Here is a 6582-nt window from a genome sequence, read left to right on the forward strand (position 1 = left end):
AATATTAGAAATTGATACATTTATGCCGCTGACCCTATGCGACGCATCCTTAATTTATGTATAGCAAATGAAAAAGTTTGTACGCTGTTGTCTGCTTGGTACCAAAACATTCTGTAATGAATGTACTATTAAAACGTATAATCGATGAATTTTTGGCTCGTCTCAAAATATTAGAAATCGATACTTTTTTACCGCTGATCCTATGCGACGTAACATTATTTTATGTATATAAAGTTAAAAAATTTGTACGCTGGCGTCTGTTTGGTACCAAAAGATTCTGTAATGAATGTACTATTAAAATGTATTATCGATGAATTTTTGGCTCGTCTTAAAATAGTAGAAATTAATACATTTATGCCGCTGACCCTATGCGACGCATCCTTAATTTATGTATAGCAAATGAAAAAGTTAGTACGCTGTTGTCTGCTTGGTACCAAAACATTCTGTATTGAATGTACTATTAAAATGTATAATCGATGAATTTTTGGCTCGTCTTAAAATATTAGAAATCGATACTTTTTTACCGCTGACCCTATGCAACGCAACCTTATTTTATGAATATCGTATTAAAAAATTTGTACGCTGGTATCTGCATGGTACCAAAAGATTCTGTAATCAATGAACAATTAAAATGTATAATCGATGAATTTTTGGCTAGTCTTAAAATATTAGAAATTAATACATTTATGCCGCTCACCCTATGCGACGCATACTTAATTTATGTATAGCAAATGAAAAAGTTTGTACGCTGTTGTCTGCTTGGTACCAAAAGATTCTGTAATCAATGTAGTATTAAAATGTATAATCGATGAATTTTTGGCTCGTCTTAAAATATTAGAAATCGATACTTTTTTGACGCGGACCCTGTGCGACGCATCCTTAATTTATGTTTATCGTATTAAAAAATTTGTACGCTGGTGTCTGCTTGGTACCAAATAATTCTGTAATCAATGTACTAATAACATGTATAATCAGTGAATTTTTGGCTCGTCTTAAAATAGTAGAAATTGATACTTTTTTGACGCGGAACCTGTGCGACGCATCCTTATTTTATGTTTAACGTATTAAAAAATTTGTACGCTGGTGTCTGTTTGGTACCAAAAGATTCTGTAATGAATGTACTATTAAAATGTATAATCGATGAATTTTTGGCTCGTCTTAAAATATTAGTAATCGATACTTTTTTGACGCGGACCCTGTGCGACGCATATTTATTTTATGTTTATCGTATTAAAAAATTTGTACGCTGGTGTCTGCATGGTACCAAAAGATTCTGTAATCAATGTACTATTAAAATGTATAATCGATGAATTTTTGGCTCGTCTCAAAATATTAGAAATTGATACTTTTTTGACGCGGACCCTGTGCGACGCATCATTATTTTATGTTTATCGTATTAAAAAATTTGTACGCTGGTGTCTGTTTGGTACCAAAAGATTCTGTAATGAATGTACTATTAAAATGTATAATCGATGAATTTTTGGCTCGTCTTAAAATATTAGAAATCGATACTTTTTTGACGCGGACCCTGTGCGACGCATCCTTAATTTATGTTTATCGTATTAAAAAATTTGTACGCTGGTATCTGCATGGTACCAAAAGATTCTGTAATCAATGTACTATTAAAAAGTATAATCGATGAATTTCTGGCTCGTCTTAAAATATTAGAAATTGATACTTTTTTGCGGCTGACCCTATGCGACGCATACTTATTTTATGTATATCATATTAAAAAATTTGTACGCTGGTGTCTGCATGGTACTAAAAGATTCTGTAATGAATGTACTATTAAAATGTATAATCGATGAATTTTTGGCTCGTCTCAAAATATTAGAAATTGATACTTTTTTGACGCGGACCCTGTGCGACGCATCATTATTTTATGTTTATCGTATTAAAAAATTTGTACGCTGGTGTCTGTTTGGTACCAAATGATTCTGTAATCAATGTAGTATTAAAATGTATAATCGATGAATTTTTGGCTCGTCTTAAAATATTAGAAATCGATACTTATTTACCGCTGACCCTATGCGACGCAACCTTATTTTATGTATATCAAGTTAAAAAATTTGTACGCTGGTGTCTGCTTGGTACCAAATAATTCTGTAATCAATGTACTAATAAAATGTATAATCGGTGAATTTTTGGCTCGTCTTAAAATTGTAGAAATTGATACTTTATTGACGCGGAAACTGTGCGACGCATCCTTATTTTATGTTTATCGTATTAAAAAATTTGTACGCTGGTGTCTGTTTGGTACCAAAAGATTCTGTAATGAATGTACTATTAAAATGTATAATCGATGAATTTTTGGCTCGTCTTAAAATATTAGAAATCGATACTTTTTTGACGCGGACCCTGTGCGACGCATCCTTAATTTTTGTTTATCGTATAAAAAATTTGTACGCTGGTATCTGCATGGTACCAAAAGATTCTGTAATCAATGTACAATTAAAATGTATAATCGATGAATTTTTGGCTCGTCTTAAAATATTAGAAATTAATACATTTCTGCCGCTGACCCTATGCGACGCATCCTTAATTTATGTATAGCAAATGAAATAGTTTGTACGCTGTTGTCTGCTTGGTACCAAAAGATTCTGTAAACAATGTACTATTAAAATGTATAATCGATGAATTTTTGGCTCGTCTTAAAATATTAGAAATCGATACTTTTTTGACGCGGACCCTGTGCGACGCATCCTTATTTTATGTTTATCGTATTAAAAAATTTGTACGCTGGTGTCTGCATGGTACCAAAAGATTCTGTACTAAATGTACTATTAAAATGTATAATCGATGAATTTTTGGCTCGTCTCAAAATATTAGAAATGGATACTTTTTTGACGCGGACCCTGTGCGACGCATCATTATTTTATGTTTATCGTATTAAAAAATTTGTACGCTGGTGTCTGTTTGGTACCAAAAGATTCTGTAATGAATGTACTATTAAAATGTATAATCGATGAATTTTTGGCTCGTCTTAAAATATTAGAAATCGATACTTTTTTGACGCGGACCCTGTGCGACGCATCCTTAATTTATGTTTATCGTATTAAAAAATTTGTACGCTGGTATCTGCATGGTACCAAATGATTCTGTAATCAATGTACAATTAAAATGTATAATCGATGAATTTTTGGCTCGTCTTAAAATATTAGAAATTAATACATTTATGCCGCTGACCCTATGCGACGCATCCTTAATTTATGTATAGCAAATGAAAAAGTTTGTACGCTGTTGTCTGCTTGGTACCAAAACATTCTGTATTGAATGTACTATTAAAATGTATAATCGATGAATTTTTGGCTCGTCTTAAAATATTAGAAATCGATACTTTTTTGACGCGAATCCTGTGCGACGCATCCTTATTTTATGTTTATCGTATTAAAAAATTTGTACGCTGGTGTCTGCATGGTACCAAAAGATTCTGTAATCAATATACTATTAAAACGTATAATAATCCATGAATTTTTGGCTCGTCTTAAAATATTAGAAGTCCATACTTTTTCACCGCTGAACCTATGCGACGCAACCTTATTTTATGTATAGCAAATGAAAAAGTTTGTACGCTGTTGTCTGCTTGGTACCAAAACATTCTGTAATGAATGTACTATTAAAACGTATAATCGATGAATTTTTGGCTCGTCTCAAAATATTAGAAATCGATACTTTTTTACCGCTGATCCTATGCGACGTAACATTATTTTATGTATATAAAGTTAAAAAATTTGTACGCTGGCGTCTGTTTGGTACCAAAAGATTCTGTAATGAATGTACTATTAAAATGTATAATCGATGAATTTTTGGCTCGTCTTAAAATATTAGAAATCGATACTTTTTTGACGCGGACCCTGTGCGACGCATCCTTAATTTTTGTTTATCGTATAAAAAATTTGTACGCTGGTATCTGCATGGTACCAAAAGATTCTGTAATCAATATACTATTAAAACGTATAATAATCCATGAATTTTTGGCTCGTCTTAAAATATTAGAAATCCATACTTTTTCACCGCTGAACCTATGCGACGCAACCTTATTTTATGTATATCAAGTTAAAAAATTTGTACGCTGGTGTCTGCTTGGTACCAAATAATTCTGTAACCAATGTACTAATAAAATGTATAATCGATGAATTTTTGGCTCGTCTTAAAATATTAGAAATTGATACATTTATGCCGCTGACCCTATGCGACGCATCCTTAATTTATGTATAGCAAATGAAAAAGTTTGTACGCTGTTGTCTGCTTGGTACCAAAACATTCTGTAATGAATGTACTATTAAAACGTATAATCGATGAATTTTTGGCTCGTCTCAAAATATTAGAAATCGATACTTTTTTACCGCTGATCCTATGCGACGCAACATTATTTTATGTATATAAAGTTAAAAAATTTGTACGCTGGTGTCTGTTTGGTACCAAAAGATTCTGTAATGAATGTACTATTAAAATGTATTATCGATGAATTTTTGGCTCGTCTTAAAATAGTAGAAATTAATACATTTATGCCGCTGACCCTATGCGACGCATCCTTAATTTATGTATAGCAAATGAAAAAGTTAGTACGCTGTTGTCTGCTTGGTACCAAAACATTCTGTATTGAATGTACTATTAAAATGTATAATCGATGAATTTTTGGCTCGTCTTAAAATATTAGAAATCGATACTTTTTTACCGCTGACCCTATGCAACGCAACCTTATTTTATGAATATCGTATTAAAAAATTTGTACGCTGGTATCTGCATGGTACCAAAAGATTCTGTAATCAATGTACAATTAAAATGTATAATCGATGAATTTTTGGCTAGTCTTAAAATATTAGAAATTAATACATTTATGCCGCTCACCCTATGCGACGCATACTTAATTTATGTATAGCATATGAAAAAGTTTGTACGCTGTTGTCTGCTTGGTACCAAAAGATTCTGTAATCATTGTACTATTAAAATGTATATTCGATGAATTTTTGGCTCGTCTTAAAATATTTGAAATCGATACTTTTTTACCGCTGACCCTATGCAGCTCAATCTTATTTTATGTATATCAAGTTAAAAAATTTGTACGCTGGTGTCTGTTTGGTACCAAATGATTCTGTAATCAATGTAGTATTAAAATGTATAATCGATGAATTTTTGGCTCGTCTTAAAATATTAGAAATCGATACTTTTTTGACGCGGACCCTGTGCGACGCATCCTTAATTTATGTTTATCGTATTAAAAAATTTGTACGCTGGTGTCTGCTTGGTACCAAATAATTCTGTAATCAATGTACTAATAACATGTATAATCAGTGAATTTTTGGCTCGTCTTAAAATAGTAGAAATTGATACTTTTTTGACGCGGAACCTGTGCGACGCATCCTTATTTTATGTTTATCGTATGAAAAAATTTGTACGCTGGTGTCTGTTGGTACCAAAAGATTCTGTAATGAATGTACTATTAAAATGTATAATCGATGAATTTTTGGCTCGTCTTAAAATATTAGAAATTAATACATTTATGCCGCTGACCCTATGCGACGCATCCTTAATTTATGTATAGCAAATGAAAAAGTTTGTACGCTGTTGTCTGCTTGGTACCAAATGATTCTGTAATCAATGTACTATTAAAATGTATAATCGATGAATTTTTGGCTCGTCTTAAAATATTAGTAATCGATACTTTTTTGACGCGGACCCTGTGCGACGCATATTTATTTTATGTTTATCTTATTAAAAAATTTGTACGCTGGTGTCTGCATGGTACCAAAAGATTCTGTAATCAATGTACTATTAAAATGTATATTCGATGAATTTTTGGCTCGTCTCAAAATATTAGAAATCGATACTTTTTTGACGCGGACCCTGTGCGACGCATCCTTATTTTATGTTTATCGTATTAAAAAATTTGTACGCTGGTGTCTGCATGGTACCAAAAGATTCTGTAATCAATGTACTATTAAAACGTATAATAATCCATGAATTTTTGGCTCGTCTTAAAATATTAGAAATCGATACTTTTTCACCGCTGAACCTATGCGACGCAACCTTATTTTATGTATATCAAGTTAAAAAATTTGTACGCTGGTGTCTGCTTGGTACCAAATAATTCTGTAACCAATGTACTAATAAAATGTATAATCGATGAATTTTTGGCTCGTCTTAAAATATTAGAAATTGATACATTTATGCCGCTGACCCTATGCGACGCATCCTTAACTTATGTATAGCAAATGAAAAAGTTTGTACGGTGTTGTCTGCTTGGTACCAAAACATTCTGTAATGAATGTATTATTAAAACGTATAATCGATGAATTTTTGGCTCGTCTCAAAATATTAGAAATCGATACTTTTTTACCGCTGATACTATGCGACGCAACATTATTTTATGTATATAAAGTTAAAAAATTTGTACGCTGGTGTCTGTTTGGTACCAAAAGATTCTGTAATGAATGTACTATTAAAATGTATTATCGATGAATTTTTGGCTCGTCTTAAAATAGTAGAAATTAATACATTTATGCCGCTGACCCTATGCGACGCATCCTTAATTTATGTATAGCAAATGAAAAAGTTAGTACGCTGTTGTCTGCTTGGTAC

The sequence above is a fragment of the Prenolepis imparis genome, unplaced genomic scaffold (assembly GCF_030444845.1).
Source record: "Prenolepis imparis isolate NDT839.2.m4 unplaced genomic scaffold, iyPreImpa1.0 SCAF_5, whole genome shotgun sequence".
Lineage (NCBI taxonomy): Eukaryota > Metazoa > Arthropoda > Insecta > Hymenoptera > Formicidae > Prenolepis > Prenolepis imparis.